Source organism: Pristiophorus japonicus, unplaced genomic scaffold, assembly GCF_044704955.1.
Source record: "Pristiophorus japonicus isolate sPriJap1 unplaced genomic scaffold, sPriJap1.hap1 HAP1_SCAFFOLD_221, whole genome shotgun sequence".
Taxonomy (NCBI): domain Eukaryota; kingdom Metazoa; phylum Chordata; class Chondrichthyes; family Pristiophoridae; genus Pristiophorus; species Pristiophorus japonicus.
The window spans coordinates 371,329-387,396 of record NW_027251919.1 but is presented as its reverse complement, the minus strand read 5'-3'; the positions used below and the strand labels follow the sequence as shown (position 1 = coordinate 387,396).

General features: G+C 50.7%; 2 non-coding genes across 2 annotated transcripts; both read right to left on the bottom strand.

Moving 5' to 3' along the window:
• Nucleotides 1-6,607: 6,607 nt before the first annotated feature.
• Nucleotides 6,608-6,680, bottom strand: trnai-aau (transfer RNA isoleucine (anticodon AAU)). The gene has a single exon. It is a non-coding gene; the product is annotated as a tRNA-Ile (tRNA).
• A 2,848-nt stretch (nucleotides 6,681-9,528) lies between these two features.
• Nucleotides 9,529-9,601, bottom strand: trnat-agu (transfer RNA threonine (anticodon AGU)). The gene has a single exon. It is a non-coding gene; the product is annotated as a tRNA-Thr (tRNA).
• Between the last annotated feature and the right edge of the window lie 6,467 nt (nucleotides 9,602-16,068).

Sequence of the window (16,068 nt, the reverse complement as noted above, 5' to 3'; positions counted from 1 at the left end):
ACATAAGAAATCGGAGCAGGAGTAGGCCATATGGCCCCTCGAGCCACGTTGACACCACTGAATGACACATTCCGGGAGGGTGACGTGTGATTGGAGATGGACAGGTGGGAAAGAACCTATCAGAGCCAGTCTGGAAAGGTTCAACAAATCAATGTCACTTCGCCGAGAGCAGTCGACCAATCGGTGGTTCTGTAGGAGGCCCACACACCTCAAAAAGCGGCAGAATTGTAATTGTGAAAACCTCTGTTCTGAGAAGGTCCATCGGAACTCTTCCCCAGCATGCTTGAATAAAAACCGGTTATACTTGCTTTGGAGGCAGTTCAGAGAAGATTCACTCGGTTGATTCCGGAGATGAAGGGGTTTGACTTATGATGAAAGGTTGAGGAGGTTGGGCCTCTACTCATTGGAATTCAGAAGAATGAGAGGTGATCTTATCGAAACATATCAGATTATGAGGGGGCTTGATAAGGTGGATGCAGAGAGGATGTTTCCACTGATGGGGGAGACTAGAACTAGGGGGCATGATCTTAGAATAAGGGGCCGCCCATTTAAAACTGAGATGAGGAGGAATTTCTTCTCTCAGAGGGTTGTAAATCTGTGGAATTCGCTGCCTCAGAGAGCTGTGGAAGCTGGGACATTGAATAAATTTAAGACAGAAATAGACAGTTTCTTAACCGATAAGGGAATAAGGGGGCGGGCAGGGAAGTGGAGCTGAGTCCATGATCGGATCAGCCATGATCGTATTAAATGGCGGAGCAGGCTTGAGGGGCCGTATGGCCTACTCCTGCTCCTATTTCTTATGTTCTAATGTAAAAAGCAAAGTGTGGGTGATACCAGTGGAGTATATATAGCTCCATCCAGTGGACTACTGTGGCATTGCAGCCAGTGCTGTTTACAACAATAAAGTCAGGTCACTCTGACTGGGTTTCTTGAAGTTATCAGCCACCTTACAGCCTGTGTGTTTGTGATGTCGTATCGGTAACATAACAGCAGTGATAGCACTTTCCTTTTTGCAAGTGATATACGATGATTGTTTTGTTCAAATTACTTCTTCATTAAGGAGGGAGAAGTGTAATATATATATATATAGCTCCATCCGGTGGACTACTGGGGCATTGCAGCCAGTGCTGTTTACAACAATAAAGTCAGGTCACTCTGACTGGGTTTCCTGAAGTTATCAGCCATCTCACAAACCTGTGCGTGTTTGTGAGATCGTACGGAAAACAGAACGTTGGCAACATAAGGACCAGCAGGACCAGCGTTCGGTGTCACTGCTCACTGAACCCGTGGAGGGACAATCACCTGAACAGAGAACAGATTTTGTCAGCTTTCTGGTCCTTGTTTGGTGGCGATCAGCTTGTTCCATTTAACCCTGCACCTGTCGACTGGTAGTTGGCCAGTTATACGCCTGGCAGCTTTTTATTGTGACATCATCGGCACTCCGTCGAACAAGGATGACTTGTTTCCACACCAAAAGGGATGAGTTCACAAATGTTTCAATGAAGGACCCGATGTTCCAGTCCTCAACTCCAGTTGAAGGGTGGAAGATGCCTGTGGGTGGATTGTTTTAACGTGGGGTGACCGTTGTACACCAGCCACCACATGGGCTTGACAGAGCGAGGTCTGGGTCCTGTGGCAAGGGTTAACCAGGACAACTGGAGACCAGCTCTGCTACACGGACCCAGTGCGCACACATAATGCACAGTGTGGGCTGGGCCCGTGCTGCCCCTGGGCCCTCGCCTCTCCTGGGCCCTGAACTCTCATTCACCGTTCCTCCGCTCTGATCTCTCACCACTATCTCTCGCTGCACCTACACCACGATCTCTCGTTGCTCCTTTGCTTCCCACGCTCCAAAGGGAGAAAGAGTGGAAGGGAGGGAGAGAGGAAAAGGAGTGAGAGATTGAAGGAGAGAGAGAGAAGGGGAGACAGAGACAGGGGAAGGGAAAGAGAGGGAGCGTGCGTGGAAGGAGGGGAAGGAGAAGGATAGAGAGTGAGGGGGAAGGAAAGAGGCTGGGGTGAGGGAGGGGGAAGGGTAGAGAGGGGAATGAGTGAGAGACGGGGAAAATGAGATCGAGAGAGGGAGAAAACAATGCAGAATGGGGAAGGGAGAGAGAGATTTGGAAGGGGAGAGTGAGTGTAAGAGAAATGAGCCTGTTGCTCTAATCGGTCACAGAGCTGTTTAATATTTATAATGAAATACTTTGTTAATTAACAGCAATTTTAAATACTAAGTTAATTTTGAGTAGGCCCCAGTGAGATTTGAACCCACGGCCCCTTGTTTACTAGTTCAGCGCTCTAACCCCTGAGCTATGGAACCATTTGTTCTAGGAAAAACAGGGGAAGGAGCAGGAAAGAGAGGGGAAGGGAAAAGAGAGAGTGAAAGGAGTGAGAGAGAGTGGAAAGGGGAAAGAGAGGGAAGGAGTGAGAGAGAGAAAGGGGAGGGAGATGGGAAGGCGAGAGAGGGAGGAGATGGGGAGAGAGAAAGGAAGGGGAGAGAGAGGGAGAATCTTAAAAGAAAGGGAAAAATGAGACCGAGTAATGACAGACCAGTCAGCCTAACCTCCGTGGTGGGAAAATTATTGGAAAAAATCCTGAAGGACAGGATAAATCTACATTTAGAAAGACACGGGTTAATCAGGGACAGTCAGCACGGATTTGTTGAGGGAAGTTCCTGTCTGACTAATGATTGAATTTTTCGAGGAGGTAACCAGGAGGGTTGATGAGGGCAGTGTGTACGATGTAGTGTATATGGAGTTTAGCAAAGCTTTCGATAAGGTCCCACATGGCAGACTGGTCACAAAAGTAAAAGCCCATGGGATCCAGGGCAAAGTGGCAAGTTGGAGCCAAAATTGTCTCCGAGGCAGGAAGCAAAGGGTAATGGTTGATGGGTGTTTTTGTGACTGGAAGGATGTTTCCAGTGGGGTTCCACAGGGCTCAGTGCTGGGTCCCTTGCTTTTTGTGGTATACATCAATGATCTAGACTTGAATATAGGGGGTATGATTAAGAAGTTTGCAGATGATACAGAAATATGCCGTGGGGCTGACAATGAAGAAGAAAGCTGTGGACTGCAGGAAGATATCGATGAACTTGTCAGGTGGGCAGAACAGTGGCAAATGGAATTTAATCCAGAGAGGTGTGAGGTCATGCATTTGGGGCGGACTAACAAGGCAAGGGAATACACATTAAATGGTCGTACACTGAGAAGTGTAGAGGAAGAGAGGGACCTTGGAGTGCAGGTCCACAGATCTCTGAAGGTAGCAGGCCAGGTGGATAAGGTGGTTAAGAAGGCATACGGAATACTTGCCTTTATTGGCCGAGGCATAGAATACAAGAGCAGGGAGGTTACGCTCGAACTGTATACAACATTGGTTAGGCCACAGCTGGAGTACTGCGTGCAGTTCTGGTCACCACATTACAGGAAGGATGTGATTGCACTGGAGAGGGTGCAGAGGAGATTTACCAGGATGTTGCCAGGACTGGAAAACTTTAGCTATGAGGAAAGATTGGATAGGCTGGGGTTTGTTTTCCTTGGAACAGAGGAGGCTGAGGAGAGATTTAATTGAGGTGTATAAAATTATGAGGGGCCTGGATAGAGTGGATAGGAAGGACCTATTTCTCCTTAGCAGAGGGGTCAATAACCAGGGGGCATAGATTTAAAGTAATTGGGGGGAAGTTTAGAGTAGAGATGAGGAAATAAATAATAACTTGCTCTTTGATTTTTTTCTGCCAAAGTGCATGACCTCACACTTTCCAACATTATACTCCATCTGCCAAATGTTTGCCCACTCACTTAGCCTGTCTCTGTCCTTTTGCAGATTTTTTGTGTCCTCCTCACACATTGCTTTTCCTCCCATCTTTGTATCGTCAGCAAACTTGGCTACGTTACACTCGGTCCCTTCTTCCAATTCGTTAATATAGACTGTAAATAGTTGGGGTCCCAGCACTGATCCCTGCGGCACACCACTAGTTACTGTTTGCCAACCGGAGATTGAACCATTTATCCCGACTCTCTGTTTTCTGTTAATTAGCCAACCCTCTATCCATGCAAATATATTACCCCCAACCCCGTGAACTTTTATCTCATGTAGTAACCTTTTATGATGGGGAGAGAGAGAGTGGGAGGGGGGCGGGGGGCCGAGAGAGAAAGAGAGCTGAAGGGGAGAGTGAGAGAGAGAAAGGGAGAAGGGGAGAGAGAGAAGGGGAGAATCTGAAAGGAAAGGGAAAAATGAGAGAGAGGAGATGGAAAGTGAAAAGGCAGAGGCGGGAGAAATGAGAGTCACATATTTAAATACAAAACTAATTTTGAGTAGGCCCCAGTGAGATTTGAACTCATAACCTCTGGTTTACAAGACCAGTGTTCCAACCCCTGAGATATGGAGTAACCTGCTGTGGGAAACATAGGGGAAAAAGCAGGAAAGAGAGGGGAAAGGGAAAAGAGACAGGGGAAGGAGTGAGAGAGAGGGGAAGGGGAAAGAGAGGAAGGGGAAGGGGAGAGAGGGGAAGGAGTGATAGAGAGGGAAGTGGACTGGGCGAAAGAGGGAGGGGCAGGGGAGAGAGCGAGGGAAGGGGAAAGAGAGGTTAAGGGAAGAGAGGGGGAAGGAGTGTGAAAGAGAGGGGAAGGGGAGAGAGCGGAAGGGGAGAGAGAGAGAGAGGGAGGGGAAAGAGAAGTTAAGGGGAGAGAGAGGGAAGGAGTGAGAGAGAGTAGGGAAGTCGAGAGTGGAAGGGGAGCGAGAGAGGGAAAGTGGAGATGAAGAGAGGGTGAGGGGAGTGTGTGAGAGAGGGCAATGATTGAGAGACGGGGAAAGCGAGATAGTGGGAAAGGGAGAGAGGGGTAAAAAGATGCAGAACATGTCATGATGGGGAAGGGAACCTGTTGTTCCAGAATCGGTCTTGGAGCTGTAATATTTATAATTCAACATTTGTTAATTGAAATACTGGACTAATTTTAAATAGCTCCTCATGAGATTTGAGCTCACAACGTTTGGTTAAATGGTTTATAAGACCAGTGCTCTAACCCCTGAGGTGTGGAGCTACCTGCTCTAATTAAGACAGGGGAAGGAGCAGGAAAGAGAGGGGAAGGGAAAAGAGAGAGTGGAAGGAGTGAGAGAGGGAAGGAGAGAGAGAGAAGGAGAGAGAGAGAGAGAAGGGGAGACAGAGGCAGGGAAGGGAAAGAGGGAGCAGATGGGGAGAGTGAGATAGAGAGAGAGGGAGAAAAAGATGTCGGATGGGGAAGGAAGAGAGAGATCTGGAAGGGGAGAGTGATTGTAAGAGAAATGAGCCTGTTGATCCAGGATCGATCACGGAGCTGTTTAATATTTATAATTAAACACCTTGTTAATTTACAGTGAATTTAAATACTGAGCTAATTTTGAGTCAGCCCCAGTGAGATTTGAACTCACATCCACTGGTTTATTAAACCAGTGCTCCAATCCCTGAGCTATGAAGCCAACTACTTTGGGAAATACAGGGGAAGGAGCAGGAAAGAGAGGGGAAGGGAAAAGAGAAAGTGGAAGGAGTGAGAGAGGGGGGGAAGGGGAGACAGAGGGTCATGGGAGAGAGAGAGCGAGGAAGGAGAGAGAGATGGGAAGGCAAGAGCGGGAGGAGACAGGAGAGAGAGAAAGGAAGGGGAGAGAGAGGGAGAATCTGAAAAGAAAGGAAGAAGAGAGAGAGAGAGAGAGGAGGGTGGGTAGAAAGGGGAATGGGAGAGGGTGAGTGAGGGGAATGAGTGAGAGACGGGGAAATCGAGATAGCGGGAAAAAGATATAGTACAGGTCGTGATGGGAGCTTGTTGTTTCAGGGCTGTTTATTATTTACAATTAAACCCCTTGTTAATTGACAGTGAATTTAAATACTGTGCTAATTTTGAGTAGGCCCTAGTGAGATTTGAAACCTACGACCCCTGGTTTACAAGACCCCTGAGCTATGGAGCCACCTGTGACACCAGCTCATGTCTACATCTTACTATTGTTAACAAGGAGATGGGGCCCGAATAATCATTCTCTGTGATTCATCCCTGAACATTCACAGAATCTTGCAGCACACAAGGAGGGCCATTCGGCCCATCGTGTCTGTGTCGGCTGTGTGAGAGAGATTATTCCCACTCCCCCCGCTCTTTCTCCACAGCCCCCACAGAAGCTGGGAAACGGAGAGAAGAATAAGGTGTGAGAAAGATTGGTGAAGGGGGCAAGACAGAGCCTGTAGTTCCAGGATCGGTCTCGGAGTGGTTAATATTTATAATTAAATCTCGAGTTAATTTAAATACTGAGCTAATTTTGAGTAGGCCCCAGTAAGATTTGAAACCAAGACCCCTGGTTGACAAGACCCCTGCTCTCACCCCTGAACTATGGAGACACCTGCTGGACTGAGGACAGGGGAAGGAGCAGGAAGGAGTGGGAAAGAAGAGAGAGAGGAAGGGGAAGGGAAGGCAGGAGAGTGAGAGAGTGGGGGAAGGGGATACAGAGAGGGGCAGGGGAGAGAGAGACAGTGGGGTGGGGAAAGAGAGGGTCAGAGTGAGAAAGGGGAGAGAGAGAGAGTGACAATCTGAAATGAAAGGGAAAAGAGAGGAACAGAATGACAGTGAATTTAAATATTGAGCTAATTTCGAGTCTGCCCCAGTGAGATTTGAACCCACGCCCCCTGGTTTATTAGACCAGTGCTCTAACCTCTGAGCAATGGAGCCACCTACTCGGGGCATGACAGGGGAAGGAGCAGGAAAGAGAGGGGAAGGGAAACGAGAGAGTGGAACGAGAGAGAGGGGGAAGGGGAAAGAGAGGAGGGGAAGTGCTCTAACCCCTGAGCTATGGAGCCAGCAACTTGGATGAGGACAGGGGAAGGAGCAGGAAAGAGAGAGAGAGAGAGAGGGGAAGGAGTGGGAAAGAGCGGGAGGGAGGGGAAGGGGAGAGAGTGGGGAAGGAATGAGAGAGTGGGGGAAGGGGAGACAGAGAGGAAGAGAGAGGGGGCAGGGGAGAGAGAGAGTGGGGTGGGGAAAGAGAGGTTAAGGGGAAAGAGGGAGAAGGAGTAAGATAGCGAGGGGATTTGAGTACAGGGGCAGGGAGGTGTTACTACAGTTGTACAGGGCCTTGGTGAGGCCACACCTGGAGTATTGTGGACAGTTTTGGTCTCCTAACTTGAGGAAGGACATTCTTGCTATTGAGGGAGTGCAGCAAAGGTTCACCAGACTGATTCCCGGGATGGCGGGACTGACATATCAAGAAAGATTGGATCGACTGGGCTTGTATTCACTGGAGTTCAGACGAATGAGAAACATATAAAATTCTGACGGGTTTAGACAGGTTAGATGCAGGAAGAATGTTCCCGATGTTGGGGAAGTCCAGAACCAGGGGTCACAGTCAAAGGATATGGGGTAAGCCATTTAGGACCGAGATGAGGAGAAACTTCTTCACCCAGAGAGTTGTGAACCTGTGGAATTCTCTACCGCAGAGAGTTGTTGAGGCCAATTCATTAAATATATTCAAAAAGGAGTTAGGAGTTAGAAGTTGCCTGTTCAGCCATGAACTCATTAAATGGCAGTGCAGGCTTAAAGTGCCAAATGGCCTACTCCTATTTTCTTTCGAGAGAGAAAGAGAGAGATCGGGGAACAATCTGAAAGGAAAGGGAGAAGAGAGAGAGACAAAGGATGATGGACAGTAAATTTAAATACTGAGCAATTTTTAGTAGGCCCCACTAATATATAAACTTACAATCCCTGGCTCACAAGACCTGTGCTCTAACCCCTGAGCTATGGAGCCACCTGTAACACCAGCTCCTGTTTATATCTTACTATTGTTAACATGGAGGTGGGGCCCGAATAATCATTCTCGGTGATCCATCCCTGAACATTGACAGAATCTTACAGCACACAAGGAGGGCCATTCGGCCCATCGTGTCTGTGTCGGCTCTGTGAGAGAGATTATTCCCCTCGCCCCCCGCACTTTCCCCACAGCCCGGCAAGTATTTATCCCATTCCCCGGTGAAAGTTATTACTGGGATCAATTCTGAGGGACAGGATAAACCTACATTTAGAAAGACACAGATTAATCAAGGTCGGTCGGTGTGGATTTGTTCAGGGAAGGCCGTGTCTGACTAACTTGATTGAGTTGTTTGAGGAGGTAACAAGGAGGGTCGATGAGGACAAGAGAAATACAGGGACTAGCCTAACCCTTGTCCATGGCCTTCTTCGACCTCACAAAGGCCTTTGACACCGTCAACCGCGAGGGTCTATGGAGCGTCCTCCTCCGTTTCGGCTGCCCCCAAAAGTTCGTCACCATCCTCCGGCCTGCTCCACGACGACATGCAGGCCGCGATCCTGACCCAACGGATCCATCACAGACCCCAATCCACGTCCGGACCGGGGTCAAGCAGGGCTGTGTCATCGCCCCCAAACCTCTTCTCAATCTTCCTCGCTGCCATGCTCCACCTCACAGTCAACAAGCTCCCCGCTGGAGTGGAACTAAACTACAGAACCAGTGGGAACCTGTTCAACCTTCGCCGTCTCCAGGCCAGGTCCAAGACCACCCCAACCTCTGTCGTCAAGCTACAGTACGTGGACGACGCCTGCGTCTGCGCACATTCAGAGGCTGATCTCCAAGTCATCGTCAACATCTTCACCGAGGCGGCCGAGAGCTCGGGCCTTACACTAAACATCCGTAAGACAAAGGTCCTCCAGCAGCCTGTCCTCACTGCACAGCACTGCCCCCCAGTCAGCAAGGTCCACGGCGCGGCCCTGGACACCGGGGACCATTCCCCAAACCTCGGGAGTCTCTTATCAACAAGGGCAGGCATTGACCACCAGATCCAACACCGCCCCCAGTGCGTCAGTGCAGCCTTCGGCCGCCTGAGGAAAAGAGTGTTTGAAGACCAGGCCCTCAAACCTACCACCGAGCTCATGGTCTACAGGGCTGTAGTGATACCCGCCCTCCTGTATGGCTCAGAGACATGGACCATGTACAGCAGACAGCTCAAGTCGCTGGAGAAATACCACCAACGATGTCTCCGCAAGATCCTGCAAATCCCCTGGGTTACGTACCGAGAGCTGGAAATGGGATTAGGCTGGGTAACTGTTCTTCCGACCGGCACAGACACAATGGGCCGAATGGCCTCCTTCTGTCTCATAATGTTCTCTGATTCTATTATTTTGGTTAGGCAAGGTTACTAACGGTTACGGAACCGAGGCAGGTAGATGGAGTTAAAATATGGATCAGCCCTGATCTAATTGAATGGCGGAACAGGCTCGAGGGGCTGTGACAAAGAGAGACACAGAGATGGAGAAGGAGAGACGGTGAGAGACAGTGACGTAGAGGGCAGAGAGAGAGAGCAACAGGCAATGAGAGAGGGAGAGGGGAAAGGCAAAAGCGGAGACACAGAGTGAGAAGCTGGGAGACGGAGAGAGGAATAAGGCGTGAGAAAGATTGGTGAAGGGGGCAAGAAGGTTCCTCTCGTTCTAGGGTCGGTCTCAGAGATGTTTAATATTTATATATTAAATCTCTTGTTAATTGACAGTGAAGTTAAATACTGAGCTAATTTTGAGTAGGCCCCAGTGAGATTTGAACTCACGACCCCTGGTTTACTAGACCAGTGCTCTAACCCCTGAGCTATGGAGCCACCTGCCTGGGTACAGACAGGGGAAGGAGCTGGGGAGAGAGAGAGGGGAAGGGAGGGAGAGAGTGAAAGGAGTGAGTGAGAGAGGGAAGGAGAGAGAGAGAAAGGCAGGAGAGAGAGAGAAGGGGAGACAGAGGCAGGGAAGGGAAAGAGGGAGCGGATGGGGAGAGTGAGGGGAAGGAGAGGAAGGAGTGAGACAAAAGCGAGGGAGAAGGATAGAGAGTGAGGGGGAAGGAAAGAGGGTGGGGTGAGGGAGGGGGAAGGGGAGAGAGGGGAATGAGTGAGAGACGGGGAAAATGAGACAGAGAGAAAGGGAGAAAAATATGTAGAATGGGGAAGGGAGAGAGAGATTTGGAAAGGGAGCGTGAGTGTAAGAGAAATGAGCCTGTTGATCCATGGTCGGTCACAGAGCTGTTTAATATTTATAATTAAAGCTGTTGTTAATTGACAGTAAATTTAAATACTGAGCTAATTTTTAGTAGGCCCCAATGAGATTTGAACCCACGACCCCTGACCCCTGAGCTATGGAGCCACCTGCTCTGGGAAAGACAGGGAAAGGAGCAGAAAAGAGAGGGGAAGGGAAAGAGAGGGTGGAAGGAGTGAGAGAGAGAGGGAAGGGGAGAGAGAGGGAGGGGAGAGAGATGGGAAGACGAGAGAGGGAGGAGACAGGGGAGAGAGAAAGGAAGGGGAGAGAGAGGGAGAATGGGAGAATCTGAAAAGAAAGGGAAAAGAGAGAGAGAGGAGAGAGGGGATGGAAGATAGGGGAAGGGAAGAGGGAGAGTGAAAAGGCAGAAGGGGCAGGGGAGCGAGTGGGTAGGGGAGAGAGGGGGAGGGGGAGAGAGGGAAGATAGAGGAGGAAGGAGAGAGAGGGCAACGAGTGGGGAGAGAATGAAAGTAGAGAGGGAAGGGGAGAGAGGAGAGAGAGGGGAAGGGGAGACAGGGGAAGGGGAAAGAGAGGGTGAAGGAGTGAGACCGAGCGGGGAAGGGGAGAGAGAGGGAGAATCTGAAAAGAAAGGGATAAGAGAGAGAGAGAGTAGTGAGGGGAGAGAGGGAGAGGGTGAGAGGGTGAGAGGGGGGAATGAGTGAGAGACGGGGAAGGCGAGATAGCGGGAAAGGGAGAGAGGGGATAAAAGATATAGAACGGGTCGTGATGGGGAAGGGAAAGAGAGAGTCTTTTATTCCAGGGTCTGTCTTGGGGATGTTTAATATTTATAATTAAATCCCTTGTTCATTGACAGTGAATTTAAATACTGAGCTAATTTTAAACAAGCCCCAGTAAGATTTGAACTCACAACCCCTAGTTTACAACACCAATGCTCTAACCCCTGAGCTATGGAGCCAAGTAACAACACAGGAAGGAGCAGGAACGAGAGAGTGGGAGGAGTGAGAGAGAGAGGGGAAGGGTGGAGAGAGAGGGAAGGGGAGAGAGAGAGGGGAATGGGAGACATGGAGGAAGAGAGGAGGGAAGGAGTGAGAGGGGAACGGGAGAATGAGACAGGGGAAGGGGAAAGTGAGGGTGAAGGAGTGAGACCGAGCGGGGAAAAAGGGAGAGAGAGTGAAGCCTGTTGTTCCAGAGTCAGTCTTGGGGCTGTTTAATATTTATACTTAAAGCCCTTGTTAATTGACAGTGAATTTAAACACTGAGCTAATTTTAAATAGGCCCAAATGAGATTTGAACCCACGGCCCGTGGTTTACTGAACCAGTGCTCTAACCCCTGAACTATGGAGCCACCTGCTCTGGGAAAAACAGGGGAAGGAGCAGGAAAGAGAGGGGAAAGGGAAAAGAGAGAGTGGAAGGAGTGAGAGAGAGGGGAAGGGGGCAGAGAGGGAGGGGAAGGGGAGAGAGAGAGGGAGGGGAGGGGAAGGGGAGAGAGGGGGCAGAAGTGACAGAGAGGGGGAAGGGGAGAGAGAGGGAAGGAGTGAGAGAGAGGAAGGGGGGAGAGATGGGAAGGCGAGAGAGGGAGGAGACAGGGGAGAGAGAAAGGAAGGGGAGAGAGAGGGAGAATGGGGAAAATCTGAAAAGAAAGGGAAAAGTGAGAGAGAGGAGAGAGGGGAGGGAAGATAGGGGAATGGGAGAGGGAGAGTGAAAAGGGAAGAGTGTGGGTAGGGGAGAGAGGGGGAGGGAAGAGAGAGGAGGAAGGAGAGAGAGGGGAAGGAGTGAGAGAATGAAAGTAGAGAGGGAAGGGGAGAGAGGAGAGAGAGGGGAAGGGGAGAATGAGGCAGAGGAGAAGGGAAGAATGAGACAGTGGAAGGAGAGAATGAGAAAGGGGAAAGAGAGGGTGAAGGAGTGAGTTCGAGCAGGGAAGAAGGGAGAGAGAGTGTAAGAGAGACGAGAAGCTGTTGTTCCAGGGTCAGTCTCAGAGCTGTTTAATATTTATAATTAAGCCCCTTGTTAATTGACAGTGAATTTAAATATTGAGCGAATTTTGAGTAGGCCCCAGTGAGATTTGAACTCACAACTCTTGGTTGACAAGACCAGTGCTCTAACCCCTGAAATATGGAGCCACCTGCTCTGGGAAAGACAGGGGAAAGAACAGGAAAGAGAGGGGAAGGGAAAAGAGAGAGTGGAAGGAGTGAGAGAAAGGGGAAGTGGAGAGAGAGGGAGGGGAAGGGGAGAGAGGGGCAGGGGAGAGAGCGAGGGAAGGGGAAAGAGAGGTTAAGGGAACAGAGGGGGAAGGATTGCGAAAGAGAGGGGAAGGGGAGAAGGCGGAAGGGGAGATAGATGGGAAGGAGTGAAAGAGGGGTAAAGGGAGAGAAAGGAGAAGGGGAGAGAGGGGGGAAGGAGTGAGAGAGAGGGGGAAAGGGAGACAGGGAGAGGAAGGGGAGAGAGAGAGGCGGGGAGAATGTAGAAGTGGCGGAGAGAGGGGAAGGAGTAGGAAAGAGGGAAGAGAGAGGGGAAGGGGAAAGAGAGGGCGGGGAAGAAGAGGGAGAAGGGGAGAATCTCAAAGGAAAGGGAAAGGAGAGAGAGACAGGAAGGCACCTCCTCTGGGAAATACAGGGGAAGGAGCTGGGGAGAGAGGGAGGGAGAGAGGGAAAGGGGTGAGAGAGGGAGTGGAAGGGGAGAGAGAGGGAAGGAGAGAGAGAGGCAGGAGAGAGAGAGAAGGGGAGACAGAGGCAGGGAAGGGAAAGAGAGGGAACGGATGGGGAGAGTGAGTGGAAGGAGGGGAAGGAGTGAGAGAAGAGCGAGGGAGAAGGATCGAGAGTGAGGGGGAAGGAAAGAGGGTGGGGGAAGGGGAGAGAGGGGAATGAGTGAGAGACGGGGAAAATGTGATAGAGAGAGAGGGAGAAAAAGATGCAGAATGTGGAAGGGAGGGAAAGAGTGTAAGAGAAATGAGCCTGTTGATATCGGGTCAGTCACAGAGTTGTTTAACATTTATAATTAAACACCGTGTTAACTAACAGCAAATTTAAATACTGAGCTAATTTTGAATAGGCCCCAGTGAGATCTGAACCCATGACCCCAGGTTTATAAGACCAGTGCTCTAACCCCTGAGCTATGGAGCTACCTGCCTGGGGAAGGACAGGGGAAGGAGCAGGAAAGAGAGGGGAAGGGAAAAGAGAGAGTAGAATGGGAGAGAGAGGGGGAAGGGGAGAGAGAGAGGGGGGAAGAGGAGAGAGGGGGAAGGAGTGAGAGAGAGTGGGAAGGGGAGAGAGGGGGGAAGGAGAGAGAGGGGGAAGGGGAGACAGGGAGAGAGAGAGGCGGGGAGAATGTCGAAGGTGGAAGAGAGGGGAAGGAGTAGGAAAGAGGGAAGAGAGAGGGGAAGGGGAGAGAGGGGAAGGGGAAAGAGAGGGAGGGGAAGAAAAGAGAGAAGGGGAGGATCTCAAAGGAAAGGGAAAGGAGAGAGAGACAGGAGGGCACCTGCTCTGGGAAAGACAGGGGAAGGAGCTGGGGTTAGAGAGAGTGGAAGGGAGGGAGAGAGGGAAAGGAGTGATAGAGGGAAGGAGAGAGAGAAAGGCAGGAGAGAGAGAGAAGGGGAGACAGAGGGAGGGAAGGGAAAGAAGGTGGGGTGAGGGAGGAGGAAGGGGAGAGAGGGGAATGAGTGAGAGACGGGGAAAAGGAGATAGCGAGAGAGTGAGAAAAAGATGTAGAATGGGGAAGGGTGAGAGAGATTTGGAAGGGGAGAGAGAGTGTAAGAGAAATTAGCCTGTTTATCCAGGACCAGTCTTGGAGCTGTTTAATATTCATAATTAAAGACCTTGTGAACTAATAGCAAATTTAAATAACTTTGAGTAGGACCCAATGAGATTTGAACCCACGACGCCTGGTTTATTAGACCAGTGCTCTAACTCCTGAACTATGGAGCCACCTGCTCTGGGAAAGACAGGGGAAGGAACAGGAAAGAAAGGGGAAGGGAAAAGATAGAGTGGAAGGAGTGAGAGAGAGGGGGAAGAGGAGAGAGAGGGAGGGGAAGGGGAGAGAGAGGGAGGGGAGGGGAAGGGGAGAGAGGGTGCAGAAGTGACAGAGAGGGGGAAGGAGTGAGAGAGAGGAAGGGGGGAGAGATGGGAAGGTGAGAGAGGGAGGAGACAGGGGAGAGAGAAAGGAAGGGGAGAGAGAGGGAGAATGGGGAGAATCTGAAAAGAAAGGGAAAAGTGAGAGAGAGGAGAGAGGGGAGGGAGGATAGGGGAAGGGGAGAGTAGAGTGAAAAGGCAGAGGGGGCAGGGGAGAGTGTGGGTAGGGGAGAGAGAGGGAAGATAGAGGAGGAAGGAGAGAGAGGGGAAGGAGTGAGAGAATGAAAGTAGAGAGGGAAGGGAAGAGAGGAGAGAGAGGGGAAGGGGAGAATGAGACAGGGGAAGGGGAGATAGGAGAAGGGAGAATGAGACAGGGGAAGGAGAGAGAGGGGAAGGGGAAAGAGAGGGTGAAGGAGTGAGTTCGAGCGGGGGAAAAGGGAGAGAGAGTGTAAGAGAGACGAGAAGAGGAGAGGGGGAAGGGTATGAGGGGAGCCTGTTGTTCCAGGGTCGGTCTCAGAGATGTTAAACATCCAGAGAGAGAAGGGGAGAGAAAGGGGGAAGGAAAGAGGTGAGGAAGGAGAGAAAGAGTGGGGAAAGGGGAGAGAGGGGGAAGGAGTGAGAGAGAGGTGCAGGAGCGAGATATAGGGGGTAACGAGTGTGTAAGAGTGGGAAGGGGAGAGAGAGCGAGGAGGAGGAGAAAGGGAAGGGGAGAGAGTGAGGGGAGAGAGGGGGAAGGGAGAAGAGAGGGGGAAGCAGAGTGAGAAACGGGGAAAGCGAGATAGTTGGAAAGGGAGAGAGGGGTAAAAAGACTCATGATGGGGAGGGCAGAGAGAGACGAAAGGGTACGAGGAAGGCCTGCTGTTCCTCAGTCAGTCTCAGAGATATTAAACATTTGTAATTAAAAACCTTGTTAACTGACAGCAAACTTAAATGTTAAGTTCATTTTGAGTAGGTCCCCGTAAGATTTGAACTCACGACCTCTGGTTTACAAGACCAGGGCTCTAACCCCTGAGCTATGGACTTACCTGCAACACCAGCTCCTGTTTGCATCTTACTATTGTTAACAAGGAGGTGGGGCCCGAATAATCATTCTCGGTGATTCATCCCTGAACATTCACAGAATCTTACAGCACACAAGGAGGGCCATTCGGCCCATCGTGCCTGTGTCGGCTGTGTGAAAGAGATTATTCCCACTCTGCCCCACCCCCCACCCCTGCCCTCCCCGCTCCACCCCCTCTCTACCCCTCCTCCCTGATACCCGCCCTTCCCCCGGGGTTTAGCAGCTTTGAAAGTGGATAAGTCTCAGGCCCGGATGAAATGTATCCCAGGCTGTTGAGTGAAGCAAAAGAGGAAATAGCAGAGGCTCTGACCATCATTTTCCAATCCTCTCTGGCTTCAAGCATGGTACCAGAGGACTGGAGGCCTGCGAAGGTGGTACCTTTGTTCAAGAAGGGAGAAAGGGATAAACCGAGTAATGATAGACCAGTCAGCCTAACCTCCGTGGTGGGAAAATTATTGGAAAAATTCTTGAAGGACAGGATAAATCTACATTTAGAAAGACACGGGTTAATCAGGGACAGTCAGCACGGATTTGTTAAGGGAAGTTCCTGTCTGACTAACGATTGAATTTTTCGAGGAGGTAACCAGGAGGGTTGATGAGGGCAGTGTGTATGATGAGAGGCGGGAGTCCAGAGAGGCAGCGGCCTATAAAAGGCTCAGCAGTCCGGGGAGCGTCGAGAGAGGCGGGAGTCCAGAGAGGCAGCGGCCTATAAAAGGCTCAGCAGTCCGGGGAGCGTCGAGAGAGGCGGGAGTCCAGAGAGGCAGCGGCCTATAAAAGGCTCAGCAGTCCGGGGAGCGTCGAGAGAGGCGGGAGTCCAGAGAGGCAGCGGCCTATAAAAGGCTCAGCAGTCCGGGGAGCGTCGAGAGAGGCGGGAGTCCAGAGAGGCAGCGGCCTATAAAAGGCTCAGCAGTCCGGGGAGCGTCAAGAGAGGCGGGAGTCCAGAGAGGCAGCGGCCTATAAA